Source organism: Saccopteryx leptura, chromosome 3 (genome assembly GCF_036850995.1).
Source record: "Saccopteryx leptura isolate mSacLep1 chromosome 3, mSacLep1_pri_phased_curated, whole genome shotgun sequence".
NCBI lineage: Eukaryota > Metazoa > Chordata > Mammalia > Chiroptera > Emballonuridae > Saccopteryx > Saccopteryx leptura.
In genome coordinates, this window is record NC_089505.1 from 122,316,754 (window position 1) to 122,332,895 (window position 16,142).

Here is a 16,142-nt window from a genome sequence, read left to right on the forward strand (position 1 = left end):
AGTTAGCTGAGACTCGGAGGGCAGCTAGTCCAGGCTGTCAGCGGGGGCAGGGACCCAGGCTCAGTTTGCACGCTCCCCTCTGACAGATTATCTGGGGAGGCACGTCTTGATGACAGGCCCGGACTTAGAGGGGACAGGACGGATCTGTTCTGTGTGACTTTGAGCCTTGCTTTTCCTTTCTATAAAAATGGGATAAGGTTACCCTACTCTCAGGGCGGATGTTAGGAATAAATGAGTTGGCTGGAATGTTTTATTTTGGGATTTGTGAATAATATTCACATGTGAGCTGTCATAATCTTTGCTAACAACATGAGCTCCTATCCCAGAGAGGTATTGATTCTTTATCCCCAGAGTCTTCTTCCACGGACATGGGGTTCCTTCTCTGCTGGAAAACTTATAGATCCCTGGGGCCTTTAACAGGGAATCAGGACGCCCCTGCCTCACACGCAAGACCCTTCAGCCAGTAGCTGATGCCTTCCTCCTCGGCAGCAGCTCCCGCCTCTCCCCACCTAGCAACTGCCTCCCAAGTGCACAAAGTTGACCTTTGATACCTGCTGAGCTTGACACATCTGAGCACCTCATTCCTTTTCTCTTGGTGAATTTCCACTCATTTTTCTTTTTATTAAGTTGTTTTTATTATTTATTTTAAAGAGAGAAAGAAAGAGAGAGAGATAGGAACATAGTTCTGTTCCTGTTTGTGCCCTGACCGGGGATTGAACCAGCAACCTTTGCACTTCCTGGCGATGCTCTAACCAACCAAGCTATCCAGTCAGGGCTCTACTCCTCTTTGAAGGCCCTGCTTAACTGTCTCATCTGCTGAGAAACCTTCCTAAGTCCCTAAGACAAACCTCTGGTGACACTGGCTGCCAGTCTCCCGAGTTTCATGTTGTACTCTCACTGCCATGGAGCCTTGGTAGATTGTTTGAGTTTTAGTTGTTTTTCTTCTTGAATGAGGAAAGAATATTAAGATGCATCTTCCCAGGAGGACTGGCCTTTTCCTAGCCAACTGCCACAATATTGGTCATTGGTTCCTCAGCATAATGTGTTTTTAACAGCTGAGGACCCGGCTTCTAGAGAAAATGACTCTAGAATCGAAGAGGCATGGATCTGAATCTATTCTCAACCACTTCAAAGCTTCATCACCTGGGATGCTCTTCTGTCTTTCTCAGTCTGTTTCTTTGTTTGAACAACGGGGGCGTTTAACAAAGCCCACCTCTTAGGGTTCTTGTGAGGATGATGAGAAATGTCTGCACTGAGTAGGAGAGCATCGTGCCCCGACTCAGGACTGTTACTACCTAGGTCCAGCTTGGCCTCTCCCCGGCTCTCTGTTTCCCTGTCTGTAGTAGAATGTGATTCCATTAGAATTTTGCAAGCTATGATCCTTGGTCATATGGCCGTATCATACAGGGCGTGGCCTCCTGGGTGGGGGCCATTCTTTACCACACAGTCCTTTCTTATTGATTTCATAGATCTTAGCTTGGTTTCAAGTGGTGCTTCTGGCTCTGACCGTGTGTGAGGCTGGGAGTGAGGCAGGTCACAGGGGAAGAGTCGTGGCGAGGGAGTGAGGTAGAAGAGGCTCTGAGGCTGGCCTGGTCATGACCCTGGTTTGAAAATCCGACAGGCTGGTGGAGAGAGCTGGGCTCTGTCTGCCTTTTGCACATCCTCGCACTCATGCCTGCACAGTGTCCAGCACCCAACAGGAGTGAAGTGAGTCTGTGGAATTGAGAAAAGAAGAGCCCACAGTGAATGGTCCCTCAGACCAGGTAACTGAAGTGATGCTGGGCCCAAACACTGCTACCTGTCCCATTACTCTCTTACAGAGGCATCCGATTGCGCTCACCCAACCTGGAAGGTTTCCACATCCCAAATTCTCATTGGCCGCTGCAGCCTCCAGATCGCACCTTCAGACCGGCATATGGAACCTTCCTAGAGAGAAGGGTGGATCTGAAGGAAAGGAAGGCTGGGGGAAACTGAGATAGGCAGGAGATGCTGAGACATCAATGAGCTTCTCGGAGAAGAAAGTAGCACCCTCTGAGCAGAAGCAGTGAAAAAACTGAACCTTCGTCCTGTGTCTGTATCTTTGTTACTCTGGGTGAGTCTTTGAAAGGAGCAGCTGTAAACTCTGAAATGGAGAAAGACTCATGAGATCAAATCATTCACAAGGAGTGGGGAGCTGAGGAGGCTGAAACTCCTTGCAGCGAGGAGCCCAAGACGACCACGACAGGGACAGAATTGCAGAACTGGAGAGGGTGGCAGGCAGAGGTCCTGGGGATTATGGGTAGGAAGAAACACAAGGACAAGGGTCCATTCAGGGATAGGATGAGTCTTCTGAGACACTCTCCCCACTTATTGTGAGTTCTTAGAAGATAGGGCTTGGCTCAGTGTGGCCTAAAGGACAGGACAGGGGGGCACCCCTATGAGGTCAGCATCGAGCTTTGCAAATATTGGATGCATGATAAACACTGCTTATCCTCAATTTCCCTCTTCTGTTTTACTCTTTTTTATTCTGTGCTCAGATCTTTCTCCTCCAGATGGAGTTCTCCCATCTGGTAACAGAAACTGGAGCAGTGGAAAGAGCAACTCTGGGATGTTGGAATTTCAGGAATGTTTCCAAGATGCCAAGAAAAATAGCTCTAGGATGATCCAATGGCATCACGATGGCAGATCTGGAAAATAGATCTGATTCTGTCTGAGCCACAATCGCACAGGATCACAGAGACATTGAGGTCATCTGGTATACTCCACGATGCTACAGATAGAGATTCTGAGGTGGTGGGAGGGGCAGAATTAGCTGGTGGCAGAGACAGGAATAGAACCAAGAGCTGCAGCCATTGACCTCGCTCCAATCAGATGTGAGGCCGCCGCCGCCAGGCCCTTCTCAGAGCAGTCTGACATGTGTAGCTTTGCCTTATCAGTGGGAAGAAAAGATGACAGTGTGCGATCTTTTCTGGCCAAGCATACATCAGGACCCACATAACTATTTTCCCAGCATCTGTATGGCCAGCATCTAATTTGGCTATGTTTCAGGGGACAGTAAGTAATTCAGATAACTAGTTGCTTCCTGACACTTTCTTGGGTGTGTTTTCTGACGACTATGTTTTTCTGGAGCGGATGTTGGGGAGACCTTGGCCAGGGCAGGGAGCCAAGCTCTTACTGGACTCTCTGATGGCATTTCTGGTCAGGAAGGAAGTACCCATGGTGTCTTGATGTCAACACACTTGGGGCAGAAGATTATTTTCACTCAGTTTGAAAGGCCTTTCAAGTGGGGCCAAGAATTCATTTCAGGGATTAGAAGTGAGTGAGGTTAGAAACTCTGGGAACTAAAAAGTCAGAAGAAATCAGCTCAAGTGTGATAAATCGGGTAAGCTTGGCCAAAGGCACAGTGCAGTCTTGGCAGCTAAGCTGGTAGCGAAGGTAAGGATAGTGTTGGAGGTAAGGACAGTGTTGGAGGTAAGGATAGTGTTGGAGGTAAGGATAGTGTTGGAGGTAAGGATAGTGTTGGAGGTAAGGAAGTGTTGGAGGTAAGGATAGTGTTGGAGGTAAAGACAGTGTTGGAGGTAAGGATAGTGTTGGAGGTAAGAAAGTGTTGGAAGTAAGGAAGTGTTGGAGGTAAGGACAGTGTTGGAGGTAAGGATAGTGTTGGAGGTAAAGACAGTGTTGGAGGTAAGGATAGTGTTGGAGGTAAGAAAGTGTTGGAAGTAAGGAAGTGTTGGAGGTAAGGAAGTGTTAGAGATAAGGATGGTGTTGGAGGTAAGGAAGCATTGAAGGTAAGAATAGTGTTGGAGGTAAGGAAGTGTTTGAGGTAAGAAAGTGTTGGAGGTAAGGAAGTGTTGGAGGTAAGAGAATGTTGGAGGTAAGGATAGTGTTGAAGGTAAAAAAGTGTTGAAGGTAAGGAAGTGTTGGAGGTAAGGATATATTGAAGGTAAGGAAGTGTTGGAGGTAAAGACAGTGTTGGAGGTAAGGAAGTGTTGGAGGTAAGGATAGTATTGAAGGTAAGGAAGTGTTGGAGGTAAAGACAGTGTTGGAGGTAAGGAAGTGTTGTAGGTAAGGATAGAATTGAAGGTTTGGAAGTGTTGGAGGTAAGGATAGTGTTGGAGGTGAGGAAATGTTGGAGGTAAGGATAGTATTGAAGGTAAGGAAGTGTTGGAGGTAAGAATAGTGTTGAAGCCTGACCTGTGGTGGCGCAGTGGATAAAGCGTCGACCTGGAAATGCTGAGGTCGCCGGTTTGAAACCCTGGGCTTGCCTGGTCAAGGCACATATGGGAGTTGATGCTTCCAGCTCCTCCCCCATTCTCTCTCTCTGTCTCTCTCTCCTCTGTCTCTCTCCTCTCTAAAAAATGAATAAATAAAGTAAAAAATTTAAAAAAAAATTTAAAAAAAAGTTAAAAAAAAAAAAAGAATAGTGTTGAAGGTAAAAAAGTGTTGGATGGAGGTAAGGACAGTGTTGGAGATAAGGATAGTGTTGGAAGTAAGAAAGTATTGTAGGTAAGGACAGTGTTGTAGGTAAGGAAGTATTGAAGGTAAGGATAGTGTTGGAGGTGAGGAAGTGTTGTAGGTAAGGATAGTGTTGGAGGTGAGGAAGTGTTGGAGGTAAGAAAGTGTAGGTAAGGATAGTGTTGGAGGTAAGGATAGTGTTGGAGGTAAGGAAGTGTTGGAGGTAAGGAAGTATTGGAGGTAAGGATAGTGTTGGAGGTAAGGAAGTGTTGGAGGTAAGGAAGTATTGGAGGTAAGGATAGTGTTGGAGGTAAAAAAGTGTTGGAGGTAAGGACAGTGTTGGAGCTGGCATGGCCTCAGGTCAGCAAAATGACCCATGTTGGAACTCAATGTTCAGGAGGGGTGAGGTATCTGGCCCCATTGCAATGATGCCAAACAGTGGGAATCTCAAGGAAGTATTTGGTGGTCCTGAAGGTCAGACTGTGGATGTCTTTCCTAGTTTATAGTAGGACTTTAGTCAGCTATTTGAGGAAATGGGAATGGCAGTAAGGGCAGGAAATATCTAGAAATGGTGGCAGGGTCAGAGAGTCTCAGGGAAGATAAACCTGATATCAGGCTTAGGCAACTAGGCAAATTCTAGATTTCACCCTTTGTTAGGAGGTTTCATTATCCTGTCTGCATGGGACAGAATGGTCTCAGCAATGTTGTGGATCTGAGCGCCTTGCTTGCCTGGGGTGAGGAAGCCAGGCTGACACTGATACAAAGGTCCAGCATCTCTGTCACTTAAGGTAAAGCACACTGTGTCTCTGATGGGTGTTGGGGTGTAGAAAGAACCCATGGAAGGTCTTCTCTGACCTTCACAGTGAGGCCATTGGGGCCATGTGTCCCACGTGTACTGACTTCCTGCCCACAGCCCAGGGCGTCGTCCTTGGGAACCCAGTGGAGATCACAAGTGTTCTGTCTCTAAGAAGGCAAAAATAGGACTTTGGAGGCCCAGGCTGAATTCTTTTATGTGGTTTTTGAAGCTGGACTCTTCAGTCCCAAGCACGGACCTATCACCTAGGGGTTAAAACTCTTGAACTGGCCTACATTCTGAGCTTGTATGCTCTCCAGAGATGGGAATTCTTAAAATCAGTTCTTCCTAAGCTATGGTGCAAATGCATTTGTTCTGATTTTGAAAGGAAATGCAGGATGGTTGAAGGACTATGGGCATTGGAATCAGATGACTTGGGTTCAGGTTGAGCCAACTATATATCTTGGACTAATTACTTAACATCTCTGGGTCTCATTTTCCTCATCTGAGAGAGAAAGAATTGGTCATTGGAAGGCTGAAATGAAGCAATGTGCATAAACTGGCAAGTCCAGTTCCTGGAACTAGGTAGCTGTCCAATAAGTGATTATTGGCTTATTGTTTACTTTGAAGCAATGGAGACCTGAGTTCTGGTTTTGGATTTGCTAAGTCAGCCTGGGTGTCCTTGGGCAGCTACATCTCCACCTGGAAGGATAGTTGTCTTATCAGTGACATGGAGAAAAATAATGCCTACCTCACAGGGCTTTCGTAAGGGTTTAATGAAATGCTTGTATAAACTCCCAAGTTCCAACTAGTTCCCAGGTTTAGGGGAAAACGCCTCATCATGTAAATGATTAGAAAAATGGGAGCTTGCCCTACAGCTTCTCAAGGATGCAATGGCCTCTGATTCTAGGTTAGAGACATCCTTCAGTCTGTTCCCTCCTTTCCTCACTAGTCCCAAATTCAGGCCTCATTCCCTCTCACCTGGATGGTCACACCTGCCTCTTTATGGGTCTCTCCCTTTCTTCCGTTGATGTTCTCCACTCTATGCTCCTGCTCCAATCCACCATGTGCTCCTCACAATGGGTTTCTCTTCTTTGTCCCAGCATACAGGACCCCCTGTACCTGGGCCTGGCCTATGTTTCTACTCTGCCACCCTGCTTGTTAGCTACAGCCCCTCAATTAATTTACATCTGCATGTTCACACATCTTCTTTAGGCAAAGACCCTTGGGCTCTGAATCAACAGATGTGGATCCTGAGCTTTGTCGTGCTGCTGGCTGGCTTCTACACATGGCTTCCTTTCTCCAGGCCCCTGGTCTTCTGTCTGAAACATCAGTACTGGATAAGCTATCTCAGGGCCTTTTAGGACATAAGGCATTTTTACAAAATATGATGGTCTCTAGGGTTGCCAAGAATTCTTTTTCACTTTTCCTCTCTCACCACACAGACATAACACACAAAGTCACAGATTTCTAACTGTTTGCATTCAGACTCTCATACAAGCGCACACTCCCTCATATGCACAGACATGTGTTTTTATACACACACACATCCTCACCCATACATTTAAATACTCTCTCATGCGCCTTAGGACTCATACTTGCTTAAACACACTCTCATACATGCAGAATCTAGTCTGTCTTGTTCACCACTGACTCACCAGCACTTAGCGCAGAGCACCTAGCAAATCTTCACAGCTCATCCAGGGAATTAATGAACAAATAAACATACCCGCAACCCTCCAGTACTGATGCAGGGATTTACACCCCCCCCCCCAAGCAATCAGATGTGCACATTCAGGGACAGGGTACATGCTGACCTGCCCAGCATACTCACTCCCACCCACATGCCCACACTGTAGAGCTGCTGGGCCCCTTCCTCAGCTACAAGGGATCCTTTTCTTACATGTCACCCTGAAGGTTTGGCTCCAAAGACACTTAAGGACCACGGTCCAGAAGCCGGGGATACTTCATAGCTTTCTATGTGGAGAGTGCTTTGTAGAAGTCAAATCACTTTATCAGATGATATCCCAGTCAATTCTCTCAGCAGAGGAGACAGAGGCCTGGAGAAAGGAGACATTTGCCAAGGTCAGAAAACCAGCCAGTAAGTGAATCACCCACCAGAACCCTCACTACCCCCGTCCAAGACTCTTGCTATTGACTCTCTCAGTGACTGTTTTAAGAGGATTATTTATTCTTTAGTTCTTTTCCCCCCTCTAATTTATTTCTTTCTTTATCTTTATTTTTTTTATTCCCTGTTTCCGCCTGCAAAGAGTTGGGTTTCAACAGGGTGATAGAGGCCAAGTTCACTGTCAGGAATAAAATCTAAAAGTCCTTTCCTGTAAACCCCAGCCAAGATTTCTGCCACGTGTAATGAGAACTTACCACGTCTGCATGAACCCACCTTCACAAAGAACCAAGTGCAAAAGGAAACAAAAAGTTAATAAAGTAGGTTTCTACTTCAGAGAACAGAGTAAGGCCCCTGGCCACGTAATTTGCTAACTAATTTAAAAATTATTCATACTGTTTTATGATTTTAAGAAATTTGCCTCATTTTTTGTTCCTTTTGTCCCTTGGAAGAAACTGATAAAGTGCACACTCCAGTTGTCTTGGCTTGGGGATGACTGGTGAGTCCACGGGTCAGCCTGGACTGGTTCTTTCTCACTGTAGGATAGCTAGGGACTCCATGTGGGGTCTGGGGACCCCGGCCCAGCTGTAGTCTTGCTGGCACCTCTCTTTCCTGAACCCAGCCATTCTTAGTGATAAGGTTGTATCACAAGACCACTAATTTTGGAGTCAGAATGACCAGTTTGAATACCAACTCTGTCCCTTATGGTCCATATGACTTTGGACAAGTCACTTAACCTCATGGGTCTCAGTTTTCTGATCTGTGCAAAGGATATTGAATATTCCTGAGTTGGCAGGTGGTTGTGAGAATCAAGACCAACATACATAAGGGACCTGACACACAACCAGGTACTCAAGAAATGAGTAGATATCATCAAATTAGCCAACCTGGCACTTGACTCCACTCTGTCTTAGATTTCTAGGAGGAAGTTATATGAAGCGATGGGACAGGTGTGGAAGAGGGAAAGAGGAGTGCCAGGTTCCATTGCTAGCTCTATAATGGAGTTGGGAAATTCTAGCCCCTTCTGGGTTTCTGTCACCCCATCTGGATATATCTAGAGGTTCCCAGCCTTGTGAACTCTGTGTTCATTAACAGTAAAGACTGGATCTTCTCTTATCTCTACCTCTGGAATGGAGCATAGGTCAGATACACATAGCTATTCAAAGATACCTCAACTGATTGACCTTGTTGACCCTGTTCAACCAGTCCCAGAGAAATGGTGGAAGCAAACTCAGATATACTCAAGTCTAGCAGTGTGCAAAGGATGACATGTGTCATATCATGTATCTGTTGCATTGAATAAGAGAGACACATGGGAGTATAATCAAGAAAAAATTTTCACCAATTGCTCCACAGGGCAGAATCTCTGCTATCCTATTCGACAAAACTTGAACTTATTCAATGACTCTTCTGTTTTCTCTTAAGTAGTAAGAAGTTACCCATTTATTTGAACTCAGAAAACATTGTCTCTGCTCAATAATTAACATGTCTTGTCCAGTGTAGTACTCTTACTACTGTTAACAATAATAGTAGTAATAAACTTCATTTAAAAGTAACTTTTTTCTTACTACCTACTTGAAACTGGGACTGCTGCTGACCAGTCTCCTGTAGTGAGAATAAAGCTCAGTTTCTCCTTTCTTTTTCTATCTAGAGCATCAACTCACCTTCTTCCTCTTGCTAAGCCTTGTGGATTCCTGATCTCTCCATTGCCAGAAATAGGAGGGAGAGAAGGAGAGGAAGACAGGAGAGTCCTTACCTGACTAGTATAGATTTGAAGATCCAAGGTCAGGGTTCTCTGAGCTTGGTAGAAATGTAACCTTGCTTTTTTCTCGGGGGTGTTTTTGTGGGTTCTTTGGAAAAAATCTATTCTCCTCCCCATACAGGTGACCCCTTGATGTGGATAAATATATAAATGCATTTCTACTCCAACTGGCTGCTTCTGACTCCTCCCCAGTCCTTAGGCCTCTGCCAGCACCACCAGCCTCTTTCTCCTGAGCTCTTTCCTCTTCTTATGTGGCCGTCTGACAAAGTCTAGGATGACCTATCCTATCGTGTGGTCCAGGTCTGGTTCAGGGAAAACTCTTCTGTAACTTCCATGTGCTAAGCCCTGAGAATGTGGATACCTCAGTACAGTCACCTCCCTTTACTCTGCTGTTAGGATAGCTGGTCAGCCCGCCTCTTGCCCTTTAGATTTAACAGTGGGAATCAAATATCAGTCTAGTGTGGCCCCAAAATGTGGGAAAACACCAACCTCTCCAACTATCCCATTAAGATCACTTTTCCTGGGTTTGAGTGAAGTAGGGAGTGGACGAAGATGTGCAATGTACTTACAGCTCTTTCCAGAAATCCCCTATGTAATTCTGGCCCGGTGCTTGGCCTCTCCCCTCTCTCATATGCCAGAGGTGGGTGGTCAGCAAAGAACTACAAAAGCGGTTTTTCAACACCAACTAACTGTTGCAGCCCTTGCATGGTGGTCTTGCATTTTACTTGGCGACGTGTTATCCATTATCTTGGGGCCTCCCATGAAGTCCAAACTAACATAGTTAAACTCTAAGATTCTCTTTCCATTAAAAAAAATTTTTTTCAAGTCAAAACTTTGAGGTAGATATTGCTATCTCCATTTAAGAGATGATAAAACAAGTTCAGAAAGGCTGAAAAACTGGCTCAAAGGCATGCAAATAGTTGGGATCAAAAACCAGGTTAATCAGATTTCTACACTTGGAGAATGAAGCTTTTTCCTTTGCAGCAGTTGGGGGACAGCATAACGTTTGAGAGCCCACCGTACAGTCAGCAAGCCTGTGAGCTAGGGCATCCGCATAAAAGTCCAGGGTGATTGTCAGCTACTCATTAATCTTAAAACATGTTCTTACCCATAAACTCTTTGGATGAAAAGTCACCCACTACAAAACCTTTCCTGATGCTCAGGGAATCGCATTGGAAGAAACTAGCAACTAGACAGAGTCTCTTGTACCTAGCCCCTACATTGATCACTTCTTCCTAGATCCTCTCCAAATCTTTTATTTCTTTATTTTTCCTTTTCTTTCTTTCTTTCTTTTTTATTTTTAGTTCTTTTAATTATTATATTGGAGAGAGACCTCCATTAATATGGTCTTTATCATCACCACCACTATATATTTAAAAAGTGTTACTTTGTTCATTAGTATAGTCTTTTACTCTTGTTCATCTGATGTGCAACAGAGCTTAGCCAATACTGCTACTCAGTAGAGGCTAGTTGAATTCCTTGGCTGAACACATTTCATTTGAGATTGGGTTAGGAGTTAAGGGAAAAGGATGAGAAGGAAGGAAAATGTGTATCTAATGGGGGCTGGCACATCAACCGACAATGGCTCATCCCTAAGTCCTGACTCACCCTGGGATATCCTGGATGAGTCATCCTCTGTCAGCTTTAATTTTCTCATCTGACCAACAGGGATAAGGGTCCCTGTCCTGTCGGCCTCATGGGGAGTGTAAGATGAACCTCGGAGGAGATCAGAGATGTGAAAAGGAATGAAAAAGTATCAAATTTATGGGTTTGGTCTGGGAAAACAAAGCTTCTGACTCAGCCTGACAAGCCAGGCCGCTCAAACAGTGGGCTGGGAGGACCCAGAGAACCACTGTGGCCTTTGTGAGTCTCAAACAGAGGCCTCTACTTTCTGGGATAAATTATCCACAAGGCAGAGGCGTCGGGGCTGTCTGCTCCCTGTCTGGCCTCCTTGGCCATCTTATTTTATGAGACGTAAATTCCCAAGACCCACTAGTCATTTTTAATCTTCGTCAGTGTTTATTTTTTCAGTTGTGGCCCCCCCCCCCTTTTTTTTTCTACCATAGAGGCTGCTTGGTATTTTATAGGGTTACAGGCCAGGAGGGCAGAATGTAGCTACAAATCTCCCCGCTCTCTCTGCTGAGACAGTGGGACACAGGGAGTGAGCTGCTGTGGTCCAAAGCATAGATGCCCCAAGAAGCTTCAGCCAGGCCAGAGGGGTTGCCTGGTGCCCTTCCTGGAGAGTGGGATCGGGCTTCACTCTCTTGCTGTGCCCATACCTCACAGTTCGGTAGCAAAATGGACCAAGTGGCACTCGCCTGGAGAGGACACCCGGCATGGTGCTGGACTCATCTCCATCACATCTCGCTGGGTGACGTGGACCAAGCTATTGAAGGTCTCTTAGCCTGTGTCACTCTCTTTTAAAATGAAAATGACAATAACTACTTCCCAAAGGGATTGTGAGGACCCACCAAAAAGACCTATGCCAAGCTGTCTGGCGTACTGCCTGGCTAGCACGAGACATTCACTACACATCAGTTCTCTCCTCCTTTTAGAGGTCCACGGTTGTGAAGTAATGGGTTCATCTGATCTTCCTCTAGACCAGGCGTGGCCAATAGTTTTTGCCCCCGGGCCAGATTAGAAAGAAAACTTTTTTCACTGGCCAGATGAAATATTAAAATTAAAAAATGTTATATACAAAAATGATTTGTTTAAGTAAACAAAATTTTATTATGTAATTTGTTTATGAATAAATGTGAGTGAAAAAAATTTTAATATACAATATTATTTTAATAAAAATATATTTTAATAAAAATACAATTACATACTGTATAAGTATCCACTGTATTGCAATCAATCGAAACAATATTTAATTAATAGAATGAGCTTGAAGGGGTTATATTGCAAATAAAACAATTATTTCATTTTACGAACAGCCTGGACACGTGTTCAGTTATCAGCTGCAGCTATTGTCTATGCTACAATGCCACTTGATTCAGCACACTTGACCACAAAGATAACGAATTGTTTGACCTTGGGTGCGCACTGGCAAACTCCGCCTAAAAGAATGTGGGTTTCACATCGCCGTTAAACGTCAAACAGTTCATATTGAGTATAGACGAGTACAAAAGCTATAAATCTTTATAATGGAATTTTTTAAAAGATAAAGAAGTATCGTGAATCCATTCGACCAATTATTGGAAGTTAACCCTAGATTAGTCACACGTGGAATTCTTTTCCACGTATCACTATCTTCTTTAAATATGTTGATTTCCAATAATCAAAGATGCTTCTGCTTCTGAGTAGCTGAGATTTTACAGTAGCGGAGAATATTAAAAGCGGAGAATTTAATCATGGGCAGCATAAACTCATTACACGGGCCAGATCCGGCGGTGGGCTGTATGTTGGCCATGCCTGCTCTAGACCCTCTCAAATGTGAGCTCCTTGAGGGTAGGTAGTTTGTCTGTCTCGGTCACCCCAGCATCTGGTATAGTGCCTGGCATATTATCTGTGCTCAATAAACATTGGCTGAATGATGAATGAAACCAAGTTGTTTGTATGATTCCTGTGGGCAGGGAGGAGTTTTATTACAAAAGAACATTGCGGCCCTGGCTGGTTGGCTCAGTGGTAGAGTGTCGGCCTGGTGTGCAGGGGACCTGGGTTCGCTTCCCGGCCAGGGCACATAGGAGAAGCGCCTATTTGCTTCTCCACCCCCCCTCCTTCCTCTCTGTCTCTCTCTTCCCTCCCGCAGCCAAGGCTCCATTGGAGCAAAGATGGCCCGGGTGCTGGGGATGGCTCCTTGGCCTCTGCCCCAGGCGCTAGAGTGGCTCTGGTCGCGGCAGAGCGATGCCCCGGAGGGGCAGAGCATCGCCCCTGGTGGGCGTGCCGGGTGGATCCTGGTCGGGCGCATGCGGGAGTCTGTCTGACTGTCTCTCCCCGTTTCCAGCTTCAGAAAAATACAACAACAACAACAAAAACAAAAAACAAACAAACAAACAAAAAAAAAACAACACAAAAGAACATTGCTGCAGGGATGTACAGATGTGCAGAGTGAAAGGACTTTAGAACAATACGCATCTCGAAGTTTGCACTGTTGAGAAGAAGCCCTTAGTTTCAGAGAGGAGTAGAGAGCTGCCCAGGATCTGCCAGAAGTTAAAGGGAGAGCTGGGGCTGGAACCCTGGCCTCTGATTTCCCTTCTGGGGTTCTTTGGAGTACATTAAGCTGTTAGTCGTCTTTTTAAGGCAGAAGCAAGAGGCAGAAAACCAAGTAAAAGACAAAACTAAGAAAAGAGCTAAGAAAAAGAAAATGTTTCTGCTCAAGTTAAGAGAGAGAGAGAGAGAGAGAGAGAGAGAGAGAGAGAGACTGGGACTGACAAGGAAATAAATCCCAAACAGACTGTGTCACATGACCGACAACCTGAGTGCTTCTTCCGCATGCTGTGAGCCCTCCCCTGGCTCTGGGGCTCTGTTGTGCACTTGTCCTTTGTCCATGGGGTCACAGGATAGAGTCACACTGGTGGGGGTAAGAAAGATTCACCTTCCATCAGAAACCAACCCACATTGCCTACTTCAGCCTGGCTAGCAAGAACTGTGTTTTCCTTAGAACCTACACAGTGGTGCTACTGTTACCACCACTGTGCTCCCTAACGCTGCTGCTACTACTACAAAGGTTTAATATTTTTTGAATGCTTATGATATGCCAGGCACTGTCCTAAGTAGTTTACATGTATTAACTCAGTCAATCCTCATAACCACCCCATTTCTTTTCTTTTCTTTTTTTTTGTAGTGAGAGAGAGACCAAGAGAGAGCAGAGAGAGGGACAGATAGGGACAGACAGACAGGAAGGTAGAGAGATGAGAAGCATCAATTTTTTTGTTGCAATACCTTTGTTGTTCATTGATTACTTTTTCATATGTGCCTTGACCAGGTGGCTACAACTGAGCCAGTAACAGTGATCCCTTGCTCAAGCCAGCAACCTTGGGCTTCAAGCCAGTGACCGTGGGGTCATGTATCTGATCCCACGCTCAAGCCAGTTACCCTGTGCTCAAGCTGGTGAGCCTGTGCTCAAGCTGGTGACCTTGGGGTTTTGAATCTGGGTCCTCTATGTCCCAAGGTGACACTTTATCCACTAAGCCACTGCCCAGTCAGGCATAACCACCCCCATTTTATAAAGGACGTCAGTAAGGTTAAATGATCTGCTCATGACCATCTTCTTAGTACAGGGAGAAACCAGCTATAAATGCCCAGACATCTCTTTGGGGTTGACACCAGACCCCATCTGTCCTCATGTCTCACTGTTGCCTTGCTCCTGCTGTCCATTTAGATGCCACTTAGTTTTCATTGAACACGCCAGGTTCTTCCATTTTATTCAGACATGCTTTGACCACATTCCCCACTTTTCTGTGTCTGCAATACTTTAAGCAAAAATATTGCTCTAGACTCTGTACTCAGAGCTGGAGATACAGATAGGGGGAAAGGTACAGTCTAATCAGCAGACTGATATTGAAATGAAACATTAGGAGAATGTGCTTTAAGACATTGAGAGAAATGCAACGTGAGTGTGTGAGGAGTCAGAGCAGGTCTGCGGAGGAGGCGGAGATGTTTGAGCCGGTCCTGAAGTTAAGTGAACACCAGAAGGGGGTGAGGACCTTCCCACTGGGGAACAGGGCCTGCAGAATGATGTGCTGGCGCCATCTGGGATATAGGGGAACCAGTGGGGTTCACCATGAAGAGGAACAGATGTGAGACTGGAAAGGGACTGGGGTCAGGTCATAAAAGACTGGAAGGCCAGGCAATGGACTGGGGCTTTATCTTGGAGGCATCAGCCTTCAAGAATAAAAAACTTACTGTTCTCATGTCAACTAGCACCTAGAGGGTGCTTAGTAAAACTAGCTGATTGATTGATAAAAGTATTTGTCAAACCTTCTCCATAGCACCAGATAAAATATGGGGGCTGTTTCTGTTGGAGGCCCAGTCCTTCCACAACAGAGAACATTTTCGTTCTGTCCTCAGTTTCCGTCAAGCTGGGACCTCACTGCTCTGGCTGCAGATCGTGCCCCTGGCTCTGGGATGTGTTGGGCCAAGAGTGTCTGCCAGCCCCTGGGCTTCTTATGAAATCTGAGATTCAGGCCGAACCCAAGTTTCCTGACACTAAGTCACTTCCACTGCTCCGAAGCCTACCTCATCTTCCCACCACTCACCACAGCCAGAGGGGTCTGCAACCAAGTGAGGAAGGACCCAGCCTCCGAACTCCAGCCCTGGAAGATGTGGGGCTTGGACCAGGCCTGCAGGAGCCCAGGGCTCCTCACCTCCTGGTAGAGAACTTTCCAAATGCGCGGCCGCAAGCAGCTTTAACCACTCTGGGGCCTGCTCACAGACATCAACTCTCTGTTTTATTTTGCTATTTATAGTTCCTTGTAAAATATGTAAATAACACATTGGATTGGAGGCTGTTACATTGGTTCTTGCCTCCTGCCAAGGGTCCGGGAAGCCTGCTGGGGGGGGACCACTTCGAGCGTTCTGTGAAGAAGCTTGATGGCTCTCCCTTCCTTTCGGATCTGCGGCACTCTTCCCGTGCGGCTGTGTTCACACCTGAGGCCTGTCACTCCCCCCAGCAGCCTTGCTCAGAACTGACCAGGGCCTTCCTGCCTTCTCCTTCCTGGGGGCTAGGGGATGCTCTAGCACCTTCTACTAGCTTAGAATCATAGTGTTCCAAATCTAGAAAAATTTAAAGCCTACTCTATTAAAATTCGAGAATATTCAGACTGTAAATTTTGAGACACTCAGAATTCTGAAACTTAGAAATATGGAATACTGAAACATTCAATGAGAAGAGTATTAAGAAGGAAGGACCTCGGCTTAAGTTCAGGCCTCTCTCTACCATGGAGGTTTAGACAAAGTTGATCTTGCTAATCGGTGTGTGGGAGTCAGATGAGTTGACCTAGTGATGCTCATATTAGACAGGTAGACCTGGCAGGAAAGTGAGAGGGGCAATCCTTTTCCTTTCTTCACCACCTTTTATGTTTTTA